Source organism: Triticum aestivum, chromosome 2A, assembly GCF_018294505.1.
Source record: "Triticum aestivum cultivar Chinese Spring chromosome 2A, IWGSC CS RefSeq v2.1, whole genome shotgun sequence".
Classification (NCBI taxonomy): domain Eukaryota; kingdom Viridiplantae; phylum Streptophyta; class Magnoliopsida; order Poales; family Poaceae; genus Triticum; species Triticum aestivum.
The window spans coordinates 417,888,051-417,904,496 of NC_057797.1; positions in this window are offsets into that span (position 1 = coordinate 417,888,051).

Consider the following 16,446-nt stretch of genomic DNA (forward strand, 5'->3'; position numbering starts at 1 on the left):
GAGCGCGGCCCTCGAGTTCGCCTGCACCCAGCGGGTGTACGGTGTCGTGGTCGCGGCGTGATTGGAGGCCCTCGCCGCCGACCGCGCCTGCCGCGGTGTGAGAGCCGTCGAAGCCTGTCCGCGTCACCCGCGGCCCGCAGTGCCCTGCGGACCGCGAGCTGCTTGGGCCACGGGGTCGCCCAAGGTGAGCGGCTCTGCGCGGGCGGGCCAGACCGCCCATGGATCTGGGTTGCCCGCCTGGTCGCCGGACATGGTGATGACGACGCGGCGGGGCACGAAGCGGTAGAAGGTGGATTCCGGTGCACCCCTACCTGGCGCGCCAAATGTCGGATTTCGGGTTCCGGCAGACCCTTGAGGTTCGAACACTGGGGTGCGTGCGGAGATTTCGCCTTCTACCTACCTGCACCCCTCCGCCTCGCTAAGATCTAAGCTATGGAAAGAACAACACGAGAGACACAGGGTTTATACTGGTTCGGGCCACCGTTGTGGTGTAATACCCTACTCCAGTGTGTGGTGTGGTTCATTGCCTCTGGGGCTGATGATGGACAGTACAAGGGAAGAACAACCTCTGAGGTTGAGGTGTTCTTGTGCTCCCGGACTTGTGTGTATCTTTGGGTCCGATCCCCCCTCTTCTCTATCCTCGATACTCCTCCTTCCATCCCCCTACCTTGGAGGTGGCTAGTGCTATTTATAGAGGCCCTGGTCCTCTTCCCAAATATCGAGCGGGAAGGGAGCCAACAATGACGGGCTAATTTGAAGGGGGACAGCTAGTACCAGCTATCCTGACAAAAGTAGTCTTCGCCTGCACAAAGCTCTGGTGGTGACGCCGTCTTGGGCTCCACGATGACCTCCATCTTGCATTCCTCCTGGTCTTGGTCTCGTTGCACCGAAATGGAAACCTTTGCCTGATGCCTCGGTACTCCGCGGCTGCGCTTGCTCCCTATGCACCAAAGAGGAAAGGAGGACACTGCGCGGCTGGCGCCCGCCTGGCGCCTTTGGTCGTCATGGCTTGCGTCACGGGCACCTCGTGAGGTACCCCGCCTTGATCTCTCCGCCTCCTCGCGAGCCAGCCTGATGAGCCCGTGCCTGAGGAAGCTCCGTGTCGTCCGCCCCGCGAGGCTTGGCCCCTCGCGAGGGTCTTGAGTCTGTGTTGATGAAGATGGGCCGCGCCGGGTCCCCCTTTGAGCCACGCCGCAGGCCGCAGGCAGGCAAGTCTGGGGACCCCCGTTTCCAGAACACAGACAGTAGCCCCCGGGCCCAAGGCGCGCCCGGACTTGGCCATGCAGGGAGGCGGAAGGGCAAGAGCGAAGCACCGCGGGCCCTAACAGCCAGCGGCCTTGGGCGCCGCATGGCGGTTGATTGGACGTGGGCGGCACTATTCCCCCACGGCCCCCTTATTTTACGCCATGTTAGGCGGACTCGTAGTTGTACACAACTGCTCCCCTTTCTGTTGCTCGTGCGCCCTCTGTCCTTCCTCCGCTCGAACCTTCCCCCCTTTTCCGATTTCTTCAATGCCGCGCTTTCCCACTATCAGATCCACATGATGCATCTGGGTCATGAATCCATCACCCTCCTTTCGGTCTTCGCCTTTGTTTGCGAGGAAATGATGGGCATCCTTCCTTCGGTTGCCTTGCTGCACCACTTCTTCTCTCTGCGCCTTGTCGACCCTACCCAATGCTGGGCGTGCGTGAGCTTCGTTGCCGCGTCTGAGACAGCGGCCTCACGGATTGACTTTAGGCTCCCTCTGCCCGCGGCTGGGTTCCGCGAGCGGTGGCTGTATGTGGATGTAGGGGTGCCCAGCCCCCTACTATCGGAGCCAACTTCGCCTGCTGTCCCCAATTCGGGCTGGGGCCAGGAGACGCTTGAGAGCCCCCGGCTCGTCTTCGTCTGGCACCGCTTCGCGTTCTTGAGGTCGCTTGGCGTGACAGCGCCCAAGGTGGTGAAGGAGTTCCTGCTACGCCGCGTTGCTCCTCTCCAACGCCACTCCCGCCGGATGTGGGCCTTCAGCGGGCGCGATGATCGTATGAGGCTCTAGGAAGAGGACCTAACGCCTGAAGTGTTGAGGATAGCGCTCTTGACCCTGACTGGGGACCCCAACCCTGGCAGCATCCAGCAGGGACGGGCCTTGCTGTACCTCTGCCAGAGCAGGGGCAATTTTGTGAAGCAGATGCCTATCTTTGATGAGTGGGGGTCGCACCCCGCCGGCCTCCAGGGGCCTCGCGAGAACCCAGTGATGGTGACTGCCCTTCCAGTCGGCCAAGGCGACTCTTTCTCAAGCGGCGGAGCAGGGAGGCATGAGGCGCCAGAGGCCGGGGGGGCTCCTAGCGGGGTGACAGTGCCGGGCGATGCTCATGAGGGAGCAGCTCTTGGGGCCCGTGCCGCTGAGGCTGAGGGTAACAAGCAGCTGCCCTCAGTGCCTGCGACTGAGGCCCCTGAGGCTACAGCTGCTTCTCTTGGCGAGGCGATTGGCAGCGTGCATCAGGCAGGCGCCCCTGACACAGATCGCCTTGACGCTCCGTCTTCCTCGCAGGTTGATCCCTGCGCCCAACTCTTGGGCCGCTTCCGCATGGACTTTGAGGCCCTCCAGAAGAGAAGGGAGGCCCTGGGCGATGATTACCCTTGTCGCCTGCTGAAGCGTAGGAAGTACTTCGCCACTGATGAGTAAGCCTTCTCCTTCCCCAGCTCCGATCCTTCTGTTGCTTTTACTGACCCTTGCTCCGCAGGCCCCTTCCAGCCGAGCTCGCGGAGACGGCTAAGGTGTCGTCCCCCTTGGCTTCGCTCCCTCCACCGTCCTCAAGCGCTCCGTGCAGCAGAGCCCTTGTGGTGAGGGCGATCGGAGAGGCGAACCATCCCGAGGTGCATTGTGGCCCTGCGCACCTCGCGATCCTCCTTTGCGGGCCTTCTTGTGGCATAGCCAGCCTGCCGTGGGCTTCTCGCCTGGTCGTGGACTGCAATTGGCTGAGGTGCTCCCTGTGCTCTTCATCTGGGGATGGGCTGGCTCCAGGCCGGGCTTCTGGCGTGACGTGCCCGGCCGTCACGAGGGTGCCAGCCCCCAGCCCCGTGCCCGGAGAGGGAGTGCTGATTCGTGGCCCCCGGCGCTTGCTTGGGGAAGATGATGGTATGGAAGACGTGCTCGAGCACGCCCGGGAGCATCGCGCTCTCCGCCAAGGATTCCTTCGAAGGGCGGCTGACGCGGTGAGCCTACTTGGTGAGGAGCTTGCTGATGAAGACGCGTGCCTTGAGGCCAAGGGCCTGCACCTGGCTGCAGAGAGGCGCGAGCTGGAGGGCGCCATCGCCCTTGCGCGCCGTCAGCGCGATCTTGACGACGCATGGGCCCAGGCGTTGCTTGTGGCCTCTCAGGAGGCCCGATCTTGCGCCGCTGAGGAGGCCCGGGAAACTGACCGGCGGCGAAAGGCGGCGGAGGAGCAGGCTCGGGAGCTCCTGGCCTGGTGCCACTCACTTGAGGAGCAAGTGGAGCTGCGCGAGGCAGCCCTCGCGTCGATGAAGGTGGCCTCTGGCGACCCAGCAGAGCTCCAGAAGCGTGAGGAGGCGCTGACGCTGGAAGCCGCTGAACGTACCCGCGAGTACGAGCGTCTGGAGATGAGGGAGCGCTTGGTGACGCAGGCGGAGGATGATGTCGTTGCGCGGGAAGCCTGTGTCCTGGAGGAGGTCGGACGTCGGGTGGCGATGGCGCGCTTGAACCTCGAGCACGAGTTTGAGGAGAGGCTGGAGTTGATCTGGGCCAAGGCTGAAGGTAGGACCGCTGCCTTGAGGGCCAAGCTGGAGGAAGCGACGCGGCGGGCCGATGCTTTTCGGGCCGCCCTTGAGGTGGCGCAAGGGGGGTCAACCACCTCCCAGGCCAAAGTGCTCCTTCTTTGCCAGTGGGTGGAGGAGGCTGAGGTCGTTGCGCGCCAGAATGCGGACGAGATACGTCAGCGGCGGATCCTGGAGCATGAGCACGGCCCCATGCTCACCACGCTCCGGGAGAGAGCCAACGCACCCTTGGGCAACATCTGCGAGGCGGCTGTTGGCGAGGAAGGTGCTTCCAAAATGCAGAAGCTCACTGGGCGCGTGATCGCGCTAGGGCGCTTCATCTCCAAGTTGGGGGAGTGAGCGCTGCGTTTCGTTCAGCTAATGAAGAAAAAGGGGCCTTTTGAGTGGACTAAAGAGGCCGACAGGGTGTTCCAGGATCTCAAGAGATACCTGACCAGCCCACCGGTCATGGTGGCTCCGCGCCCTCAAGAGCCCCTGGTGCTTTACCTCGCCGCCACTCCCTACTCCGCCAGCGCAGCCCTGGTGGCGGTTAGAGAGGAGTGTCGCATCAAAACCACTGCAGCATCTCGGGACAAGGCAAAACAGGAACAAGGAAGGCCCACAGAAACCGCCACCGCGGCTGAGGAGGATCAGCCGCCGTAGAGGAGTGCATCGGAGGCGGGAGAGGCCCCTCTCCCAGATGGCCAGCCTCAGGAGGCCTCATCACCTCAGGAGGCGCCATGGTCTCCGAAGGGAGCCACCAGCACTGACGCACCCAACCTTGTTGAGCACCCAGTGTACTTCGTCAGCACGGTGTTGTGGGACGTGAGGGCACGATACCCCATGCCTCAGAAGCTCCTCCTCGCGCTACTGGTGGCCTCGCGCAAGCTGCGGCACTATTTTCAGGGTCACCCCATCAAGGTCGTCTCGTCATACCCCCTGGAGAGAGTGCTCAGGAGTCCTAACTCAGCTGGAAGGGTCGCTGAGTGGAACATAGAACTGCAAGCGTTTCAGCTCGAATTCAGCACGACCAGAGTCATCAAGGGAGCAGCATTGGCGGATTTTGTTGCAGAATGGACGAAGGCACCAGGCCTCAAGGCCGACGAGGATCGGTCTCTCTCCCCGGGAAGCGAGGCGCTAGAAGGCTGGGTCATATACTTCGATGGGGCGTTCTCCAGGCATGGCGCTGGGGCTAGGGCGGTGCTTATATCGCCCACTCAGGACAAGCTCTACTACGCTGTGCAGCTCTGTTTCCAGCAAGGTGAAAAGGTCTCCAACAACATAGCGGAGTATGAAGGTTTAATAGCGGGTTTGAAGGACGCAGCTGTCCTGTGGGTGAAATGCCTCACCATCAAGGGCGATTCGCAGCTCCTTGTCAATTTCTCCAACAAGGTGTACGAGCCAAAAGATGAGCACATGGAAGCCTACCTTGCGGAGGTCCGCAGGATGGAGAAGCAGTTCTGGGGGTTGGAGTTGCAGCATGTTCCCCGTGGCACCAATCAGGAGGCCGACGACATCGCCAAACAGGCGTCCAGGCGGTTACCTCAGGAGCCTGGCATTTTCGAGGAGCGGCTCTTCAAGCCCTCAGCCCTGCCGTCATTGTCAAACACGGCTCAGCCTCGGGAGGAGATCCCCCAGCCACCTGCCTCAGGAGCCCCAGCCTGTGGCCCGGCCTCAGGAGCACGCCTGCTCCTGACGATGGAACCTTAGGAGGGGTGCTGGATCATGGAGCTCCGGAGTTACTTAACACAAGGGACCCTGCCAGAGAAGCAGGAGGAAGCGGAGCGTGTGGCACGGCAGGCCATGGCATACTGCATCAAGCATGGAGAGCTCTACCGGAAGCGACCAAACGGTGTATCCCCGCGCTGCATCTCCAGGGAGCAAGGAAAGGAACTGCTTGAAGATATACACGGCGGAGACTGTGGACATCATTCATCATCACGGACCCTCGTCGGCAAGGCGTTCCGCAGTGGGTTTTATTGTCCCACCGCGCTCAATGACGCCGTCGAACTAGTGAAAGCTTGTGAGGCCTGCCAGTTCCGTGCCAAGAAGATCCATCAGCCGGCAGGAGGCCTGCAGACTATACCCCTTTCGTGGCCATTCGCAGTCTGGGGGCTAGACATCCTGGGCCCATTTCCTCTACATCGCCGTGGACAAGTTCACCAAGTGGACTGAAGTAGAGGCCGTCCGCACCATCCCCGCGGGTTCCGCGGTCAAGTTCATCAGGGCCATCGTGAGCTGGTTCGGGGTGCCGAACTGCATCATCACGGACAGTGGTTCGTAGTTCACCAGTAACCTTTTCAAAACATACTGTGCTAACCTTGGAACGCAGATATGCATCGCTTCGATGGCGCACCCCCGAAGCAACGGCCAGACCGAGCGAGCCAACGCAGAGGTTTTGAGGGGCCTCAAGACCAGGACGTTCAAGAAGAAGCTGGAGGCCTGCGGCAGAGGTTGGTACGACGAGCTTCAGCCCGTGTGTGGTCCATCTGCACAACCGTGACCAAGCCGACTAGAGAGACCCCGTTCTTCCTGGTCTACGGAGCCAGAGCGGTCCTCCCTCACGAGGTCAGACGTCGCTCCGCGCGGGACCTGGCGTTCGACGAGGCGCAGCAGGACGCCATGCGGGGGATGGACCTCGTGCTGGGGGAGGAACATCGCCGAGAAGCCGCGCTGCGAGCGGCGAGGTACCAACAAGCACTGCGACGATATCACTGCCGCAACATCCGCCCCAGAACTCTCGAGGTAGGAGACCTCGTGCTCAGGCGGGTTCTCTCCAGGGAGGGATTGCACAAGCTCTCTCCCATGTGGGAGGGCCCGTTCAAGGTTGTTCATGTTTCCTGGCCCGGCTCCGCGCGCTTGGAGACTCAGGAGGGGGTGCCGGTCCAGAACGCATGGAACATCCAGCACCTCCAGAGGTTCTACCCCTAAAAAGGCCTAGAGCCTGTGAAGATGGCGAATGCCTGTGAAGCTATCGCGTTTTGGAAAAGGCCCAGAGCCTGTGAAGAAGGCGAATGCCTGTGAAGCTGTCGCGTTTTGGAAAAGGCCCAGAGCCTGTGAAGAAGGCGAATGCCTATGAAGCTCTCGTGTTTTGGAAAAGGCCCAGAGCCTGTGAAGAAGGCGAATGCCTGTGAAGCCGTCACATTTTGGAAAAGGCCCGGAGCCTGTGAAGACGGCCAACGCCTGTGAAGCTCGCCGCACATGACACTCACGTAATAATGAGTTGGGGCTGTACACGCCCCGGTGTCTCAGGAGCGCCGGCCTCAGGCCCTGGGGCTCCCTCCCACGCCCAGTGGCAGCACTTAGCTCCACGCTGGTGAGAAGACGTCGAAGACTAGATTAGGTGCCGGACGCGGCTTTTTCATTTGCTTTCCGCAGTTGGCTTGTTCATTCTCATTCGAAGTTTTTTTGAAGCTGTTGCTGTCTTTGGCTTGTGGTTCTTCGACTTTTCACTCTCCTGCCTCGATTTCTCTTATGCAAGGCCTCACGAGGGGGGCAGCCGAGCGCCCTCGCGAGTGTTCCTGTCCTAGTCGTTCAAAGGTTTCGCGACCTGGGTCCATTACAGGAGCACCCCTCCAGTCCATGCCCCACGGGCACCGCGACACGAACACATGGCCTGGCTCGGTCGCCCCCCACGGCCGGGGCCGGGAACTATCCACGCGCGGGCACGTAGCCGGAAGGCACGATAACGGAAGCAAAACGATGATTAACAGCAATAACCCAAACACGACCCCGCGGGGCTCCACACTACTGTCTTTTTACGCAGGAAAAAGGAAAAGAAAGAACAGATCAGGCGCAGCTCGCCTCACACCGGCCTGCAGGGAAGACTCGAGCTGCCTCCGGGGCTCAGGCCAACTCCCTCTTGCGCTTCACCGAGGCGCAACGGCTGGGAGATACGCTATCACCTCCCAAGCAGATACGACGGCGTGGATGCTGACCACGGCCACCACTAGAAGAGTCGCCGCCTGAAGAAGAACCGGAGAAGCTTGGGGAACCCTGAGCGCCACCAGTCACGCGAGCGCTGTCCTCTCCATCATCGCCAGAGCTGGGTTCCCGACCGCGATCATCGTCCTCAGGGCAGCACCCTGCACGGCGACCATCTTCCCCAAACACCCTCACGTAGAGGGTGGCATCGCCGTCAAACTTGAAGTGCAGGGTGCACCGATGCCTCAGGCCACGCGCGCGGGCAAACGTCTGCCAACCGCGGGCCAAGGCCAGGCTCCCGGCCGCGGAGACCTCCAGTGAAGCCCATGATGCCCGGTTGCAGCAGCCGTCAGCCTGGAGCCAGAGGCCGCCCGGGGCGCCGGCTAGGAGCTCGTCGAGGAGGAAGCGAGGAAGTGGAAGCCGGGTGCTAGTCAGCTCCGCCGACCACACAACGAACTCCGGCAGCACCTCTGCAGCGCGAAAGCGCGGCCTAGGGGGACGCGCGACCGAAGCGCGCCCCCCGGCCACAGTAGTCCGCCCGTCACCATGCTGGAAATCGTCTCCGCGGCCGCGAGGAGCTACCGTGGTGGCCACGGGATGTTTGCGAGGGCGCCCTCGGCCGCGCTTGGGCGGGAGAGGGGCAGGCTATACCCGGCGAGCCTTCCCCTTCTCTGCGGCCGAGAACCTCCTCGACGGGGCCATGAAGAAGAAGGAGAAGCAAAGGGGGATGAACTGGAAGGGCGCTCACCGATCCGTACTTATAGCCGGCAAGGGCCAACCGTCGGCCCCCACTATCGCAGGTAATCATGACCCGCTTTGCATGTGCCATGGGGAAGTGGAAACGCCCCCGTCCAATCAACCGCCATGCGGCGCGCAAGGCCGCAGGCTGTTAGGGCCCGCGGCGCTTGGTGCTTACCCTTTCGCCTCCCCGCACGGCCAAGTCCGGGCGCGCCTTGGGCCCGGGGGCTACTGTCGGCATTTTGGGAACGGGGGTCCCCAGACTTGCCTGCCTGCGGCCTGCGGCGTGGCTCAAAGGGGGGCGCAGCATGGCCCGTCTTCATCAACACAGACTCAAGACCCCCGCGAGGGGCCAAGCCTTGCGGGGCAGACGACGCGGAGCTTCCTCAGGCACGGCCTCACCAGGCTGGCTCGCGAGGAGGCGGAGAGATCAAGGCGGGGTACCTCACGAGGTGCCTGTGACACAAGCCATGACGACCAAGGGCGCCAGGCGGGCGCCAGCCCGCGCAGTGTCCTCCTTTCCTCTTTGGTGCAAAGGGGGCAAGCGCAGCCACGGAGTATTGAGGCATCAGGCAAAGGTTGCCATTTCGGTGCAACGAGACCAAGACCAGGAGGACTACGAGACGGAGGTCACCATGGAGCCCAAGACGGTGTCATCACTAGAGCTTTACGCAGGCGAAGACTACTTTTGTCAGGGTAGCTAGTACTACCTGTCCCCCTTCAAATTAGCCCGCCATTGTTGGCTCCCTTCCCGCTCAATATTTGGGAAGAGGACTAGGGCCTCTATAAATAGGATCAGCCACCCGCAAGAGGGGGCTGAGAAAGAGACAGAGAGAGAGCGGAGTAGTTCGGAGAAGGAGGCTCTTGAGAGAGGGGTTTCGATCAGAAAGAGAGAGAGAGAAAGGTGACTCAGCTCCTCCTAGTAGTTCATCACCCCAGCCAAGAACAGACCCTTGCGAGGCTGTTCTTCCTTGTATTGTTCATCATCATCTGCCCAAGAGGCAATCCACCACACCACACACTGGAGTAGGGTATTACACCACAACGGTGGCCCGAACCAGTATAAACCCTGTGTCTCTTGTGTTGTTCTTTCCATAGCTTAGATCTTAGCGAGGCGGAGGGGTGCAAGTAGGTAGAAGGCAAAATCTCCGCGTGCACCCCAGTGTTCGAACCACAAGGGTCTGCCGGAACCTGAAATCCGACATTTGGCGTGCCAGGTAGGGGGAACGCGGCTGCCATGTACCAGCGCCCCATGAGGGACATCGTGGAGGCTCAAGAGGCCAGGCGTTCCGCAGCCCTGGCGGAGATGGAGATGGTCCGCGAGGAGCCACCGGCACCTCCGGAGCCTCCCGAGGGCCCTGGGCCTAGGGGCTCGTGAGGATCGGCTTCCGCAGCCCACCGAGTCTGCTACACCAACACTCCTTCGTCCTCAACATCATCAGGTGACATCTTTCAAGTTTCATTTCCAGCTGGGAGCGCCCCCCTAGGGCTGCATTATTCCCAGGCCGCACGGGTCCGTCCGTGCGGCATGTATCCCTTTTATTTCATGTTGTTAACTTACCTTGTTGGGGGTGCCCCTCGGGCTGCATCATCCCCAAGTCGCTCTGGCCTGACCCAGTGATGTCCGCCTTCCCAGCATCTATTTGAATGAATCCACCCCTTCGCGGCTAATGTGTTTGACCTAGTTGCTCGCTCAACTGACGCCAACTGACGGAACTGCTCCCAAACGGCATGACGCTTGCGCATGGGTCCGTCCCTGCAACGCAGACAAACCTGAATGGCTGAGCTCTGGCCGCGGCAGCCCCGCATGGCGCCACCTCGTCAAGCCTTCAGTGCCTCATGGCCCCTCGGAAGCAACCAACGGCTGACTGTCAATTGTCATGGCAACCCCTCGTTCTTTCTATGATGGGTTTACAGGATCTCCTAAAGGAGCCGCGTCAGGCGAGACCCTTGCGGTGTCTCCCTCACTCTCATCCGCGCGAACCTCTTGCACGTTGAAGGGGGGGTGCTTGAGCATCGCGACTCAGGGCTCCTACTGGCTCTCCAGCCCTCACCCTCTGGCCTTGTCCACGGCATCGCGACCTGGCATACCAGCGACGGCTGAGAATCGCTCGAGGGCCGGGACCCAAGGACGTAGAGCAGAAAGGGGAGCAAAGGCGAGAGGGGAGGGACACGCGAGGACCTCGCCGAGTAACCTCACGCCTGCCGATGCACGGACCCGGCGACACACTAGAGAGCGGCCACTGATTCTCGAGATAAGTCACCACCCGGAAGCACCAGCTACCGTGGCACCATCCCCGCACCTAATGCAATCTCGTGTTAGCGACGCCGCTCTCCTTTCTCACCGAACGACGACTGCTTGAGCGCCAAAGGGGACCTCCTGAGCATCGCGACTCAGGGGCTCTTACCGGACCCCGGGTCGCTAACCTCCTGGCCTTGACCACGGCATCGCGACCTGGCATACCAGCGACGGCTGAAGCCGCCTTGGGACTGGGACCTATCGGCGCAGAGCACCAAGCCCTCGTGAGGTTCGAAAGGGAGAACTGAGCTAAGACGGAATGAGCAACTCGCACAATTCTACGACAAGGGTTATATTAACAAAACAGGATCACAGGCACCTTACAAGCCCCCACGGGACGCGTCTTTGATTCCTCGCAGGGAACAAATCCTAAAAGGACGCTAACTGCATGCGCCCCTGCAAAAGACGCCATCATCAACAGTGGGCCGTCAAGCACTGGCGCCAACCCCATCAAGATCAGAGTCGGCGACGGCCTGACGAGCCTGCCCTGCTCCAGGAGCGTCGCCGGCTCGGGGGCTCGTAGTTGTCGTCGCTCGTCTCCGGAGTCGCGAAGAGCTCGCCGGAGTCGCTGGAACCTCCGCCACCTCCGCCGCCTGAGGAGCCACCAAAGGAGCGGTCGGCGGGCCCAGTCCTCGTCGTAGCATGGTCCCGACCACCTCTCCCGAGGCAGCACTCCAGCCGGCGCCCGTTCGCGTCGAAGACCTTGAAGAACACCACCGAAGCACCATCATACTCCAAGTGGATCGCGAAGGCGCCTCTTGTCCTGCAAACCCGGGCGACTTCGCTCCAGCCTTGGGTCATGAAGACCTCGCCCGGGGCAACGACCGCGACCTATGCCTCGGTTGCGAGGGTGCTGCAGCCGGCGTGCTGCAGCCAAAGTTCCAAGAGTTCTCCCCGCGGGATGATAGAGGCGAAGAAGGGAGGAAGGCGTCGGAGCGAATCCATCCTGAAGCCAGCTCCAAGCGCCCAGCCACCAAGTGAGGATTGGCGCCAAGAAGATCCTGCCGCAGCCGGTCCAGCTCAACAGCAGCACGATCCAGAACGGCAAGAGGAGTCGAGAGACAACAGTCGGTGGAGTAGAAGGAGAAGGCGGCAGCGCGGCCACAGCATCCCGAGGCACAGCCTGCTGCGCCCCAACGGCTGTAGTGGCGGCAGCAGGCAAAGGCACCCCGGGAGTCACTTGGGCCATGGGGGCTGAGCTCGCCACAGCCGGCTCAGCCGGGCCTCGCGAGGACGACCGGGCAGGAGAAGCCCGCGCGCCGCGGTCACCTTCCTTCGCGGGCAGAGGCGCTGCCACGGATGGAACCGTAGGAGTTCCCTTCGGCTTCTTTGCTGCAGGCGCCAGCCTATCCAAAAGATGCGGACGTCAAGCCTCAGAAGCAAAACAAAAAGTAAATACAAGAATCAAGCGCTTACGGGTCGTCGCCAGTGAGCTCAAGTGGCCTCCGGCCAAATTTGAAGCCTGAAAGCCAGCTGGAAGGGTCAACCTCGGGAAGCTTGGAAGCGGAACGTGCGTCTGCGGCCCGCCTCGGCACTGGGGCAGGCCCGTGGGAGATCAGCCTGGTCCTGTCCTTCTTCAGGATCGGGGGCAAGCTCCCGCCGTCCTGCTCATCATCATCCTCGTCGTCATCGCTTGGAGAGAGGCGGAGAACGCGGGACCTACGCCGGGGGAGGGGAGCCCTCGACTCTCCGTCAGTCGCCTCGGAGTCAGGCCCTTTTTCCCGCTCCCCTCCTTCCTCCTCTTCGCTGGAGTCGTCGGAGGGCACGTCCACCGGTTCCTCGGGAGTCTCCATGGGCACGGGCCCATCCCCGTTGAAGACGGGCATGGACTCCACTACCTGCTCCCAGTCGCCGCGGAGGAACAAGGGCGTAGGATTTCCCTCCAACCTCACCACATCGCCCCCGACGAGAGATTGGAGGACCGCAGCCAGATCCCCGTCGGCCAAGGCCGCGGGGCTCGGATGGGGCCTCCACATCGGAAGTGAGTACTGCCGAAGCGGAGCCAGCTGGTGGTCCAGAAATTCCCTCAGCAGCGACGCGCCGGTCAGCTTCGCCGCCGCCATGTTGGCCGGCCTCAGATCCGCGTCCATCTTCTCCACCACCAGCTTCACGCGGGGGTCCGCGAGCTCCGCTCGACCCCAATCGCTGGAGCTCGTGGGTTGCTCCATGGGCAAGATCAGCCGAGGGTGGATGCGCCCAGCATCTGCCAAGACCCACTTGCTCCTGAAGCCCTCAATCCTTTTCCCGGGGTTCGAAATGGCAATGGCGCCACCGTATGCGATGAAGCTCGCACACGCAGAAGCAGGACCGTGAGAGGTCCGGAGGTAGAAGTAGTGGCGCAGCAAGGCCACTGAGGGCTGCACCCCTACGTGAGCCTCGCAGTAATAGGCGAAGATTGCCAGGAGAAGGATGGAGTTGGGGTGGAGATGCAGAGCCTGTAGCTTATAATGGCGGAGGACAGAGAAGAAGAACTCGGAGAAGGGAGGCACCAGGCCAGCAGCAATGGCACTTACGAAGAACGGATAGAAGGTGCTCCCTTGACCCTCAGGGGTGGCGGAGCCGGCCTTGAACACCTTCGCCCTATCGATGCCCTGCGCCGCCGCCATCCGGCACAACCGGGCGAGGCTCGCCTCCGACATGTTCGGCGAGTCCAGGGCAGATGAGTACAAAGCTACGGCCGGGGACTGACGAGGCGCCATGGCTTCCTAGGTCACACGGTCGGAGTAGATCTGGAAATTTTGGAGGAAGGAAGGAGAGGCGCAAGAAAGGGGATCTGAGCAACAACCGAAGAAAGCCAAAAGGCAAAGCCTATGCGGATGCCGCTCCTTTATCAACTCGCGCGGTTGCTAAGGCGCTCACATCCAATCAACCGCCACGCGGCGCCCAAGGCCGCAGGCTGTTAGGGCCTGCGGCGCTTCGCTCTTGCCCTTCCGCCTCCCTGCACGGCCAAGTGTGGGCGCGCCTTGGGCCCGGGGGCTACTGTCGGCGTTCTGGGAACGGGGGTCCCCAGACTTGCCTGCCTTCGGCCTGTGGCGTGGCTCAAAGGGGGGCCCCAGCACGGCCCATCTTCAGCAACATAGACCCAAGACCCTCGCGAGGGGCCAAGCCTCGCGGAGCGGACGACGTGGAGCTTCCTCAAGCACGACCTCACCAGGATGGCTCGCGAGGAGGCGGAGATATCAAGGCGGGGTACCTCATGAGGTGCCCGTGACGCAAGCCATGACGACCAAGGGCGCCAGGTGGGCGCCAGCCCGCGCAGTGTCCTCCTTTCCCCTTTGGTGCAAAGAGAGCAAGCGCAGCCATGGAGTACCGAGGCATCAGGCATAGGTTGCCATTTCGGTGCAACGAGACCAAGACCAGGAGGACTGCACGACGGAGGTCATCGTGGAGCCCAAGATGGCATCACCACCAGAGCTTTGTGCAGGCGAGGACAAACTTTAGTCAGGATAAGTGTACCAGATGTTCCCCTTCAAATTAGCCTGCCATTGTTGGCGCCCTTCCCGCTCAATATTTGGGAAGAGGACCAGGGCCTCTATAAATAGGACTAGCCACCCCCAGGGTAGGGGGATGGAAGGAGAGTATCGAGGATTGAGAAGAGAGAGGATCGGAACTTAATCGGAGGATCAGATCGAAATCAGAGAGAGAAGGGTGACTGAACTCCTCCTAGCAGTTTGTCCCCCCAGCAAAGAACAGACCCTCGCGAGGCTGTTCTTCCTTGTATTGTTCATCATCATCAGCTCAAGAGGCAATCCACCACACCACACACTGGAGTAGGGTATTACACCACAACGGTGGCCCGAACCAGTATAAACCCTGTGTCTCTTGTGTTGTTCATTCCATAGCTTAGATCTTAGCGAGGTGGAGGGGTGCATGTAGGTAGAAGGCGAAATCTCCGCGCGCACCCCAGTGTTTGAACCTCAAGGGTCTGCCGGAACCCGAAATCCGACATTGGTGCGCCAGGTAGGGGTGCGCCGGAATTCGTCTTCCACCACCCCGTTCTCCTCCGACCATCGCGCCCATGTCTGACGCTCGTCGGGCCCGCGCCGAGCACCGGGCCGGTCTCGCCTCCCGCGTCGCCCAGACGGCTCCTGTCGGCGGGCATCCTCGCCATTCCCCGTCACCTGCCGTCAATGCCGCCACCGGCCCGGCGGGGGATGAGCAGCAAGCGTCGTCTCAGCATCCGTCCGTGCGGCAAGACGGCCGCACCGCTACTCCCTCACTCACCCCAGCTGGTTCTTCGTCCCGCGCGCTCCGCGCACCCATGGAGGTTCGAGCTGTGCTCATCGCGGCAAACAAGCTCCTGTGCTACCATCCCGTCAATGATGCCTACGAAGAATGGCTCGTCCGCGCCGCAGGGGGCTCTCCTGCGCCGTCCGTTCCGCTGCACCGCACCCCGCCCCGCGCGGGCGACGAGGCTCCGGCGGCGCCCCGACCGCCTCCTCCCCAAGAAGGCGCCATGGCTCCGAGGCGCGTGGCCCCTGGGTGGAACCCGCTCCGTCAGGTGCCAGCGCAGCAAGAGCAGAGCTGACAAGAAGTCCCTCGCCCGCAAGAAGCTGCCCGGACGCTCCCTGCTCTAGCACGTCGCGACCATGCTCCTGCTCCCGCACGTCAAGACCCCGCGCTGCTCCTAGCTGCAGCGCGTGGGGACATGCAAGACCAAGCTCTCCGTCACCCAAGGCCTCCCGTGGCCACAACAGGCTGCCGTGCCTTCACCACTGAGCTACGCAGCGTCGCGTGGCTCGGCAAGTTCAAGCCAGATCTGCCTCCTCGTTACGACGGCACGGCCGACCCTGCGGAGTTCCTCCAGCTCTATGAGCTAGGCATCGAAGCTGCCAACGGAGACGAGAAGGTCATGGCGAACTGGTTTCCCATGGCGCTCAAGGACGGGGCCCGCACCTGGCTCCTGAACCTGGCTCCAGGCACGATCTCCTCCTGGGAAGAGATGCGCACCCGCTTCATCGTCAACTTCCAAGGTACTCGCGACCGGCCACCCACCGTGAGCGACATGCGCCGCATCAAGCAACAACCCGGGGAGACCCTGCAGAAGTACATCCTGCGCTTCAACAACGCATGCCTCAAGATTCCCAAGGTGACTGAGGAGGCCATCATCTCAGCCTTCTCCGACGGCGTGCGCAATGTCAAGATGAAGGAGGAGCTGGCGATGCATGAAGACCTGTGCACTTCCTTGGAGTTGTTCCACTTGGCAACCAAGTGCGCCAGGGATGAGGAAGGGTGTCTCTCCCTCCTCGAGCTGCCTACCGCAGACCCAGAAGAGAAGAAGACCAAGGCCAAGGATGTGAAGTGCAAGGGGGCTGCCGTGCTCGCGGCAGAACCAGACACCAAGCGGGGCAGAGATCAGCCCGAACCTTCCAAGGGAAGTTGGTACTGTGTGTACCACGACCTCCACACCCACAACACCAACGAATGTCAGGAGCTCCGAGCCGTGCGAGAAGGAAGGATCGGCCATCGCCCTGATCGCGGTGACCGGGGCTACGGTCGAGGAGGAGGAAGGAATGCAGGACGCTGGAAAGACCGTGGCCCGCGCTAAGGGTGGCGCAATCAACCTCGCGAGGATTGTTGGCAAGACCAGCCTCGCGAGGGAGACTGGAGGGATCAGCCTCGCGAGGATCGCCCACAAGGCACCACATGCCTCCCTCCGCTGCCGCCGCAGCCAAGGAGAAACAAGGACCGCCATCAGGACGAGGGGGCTGGAGGCTTCCAGGAGCCGCGCG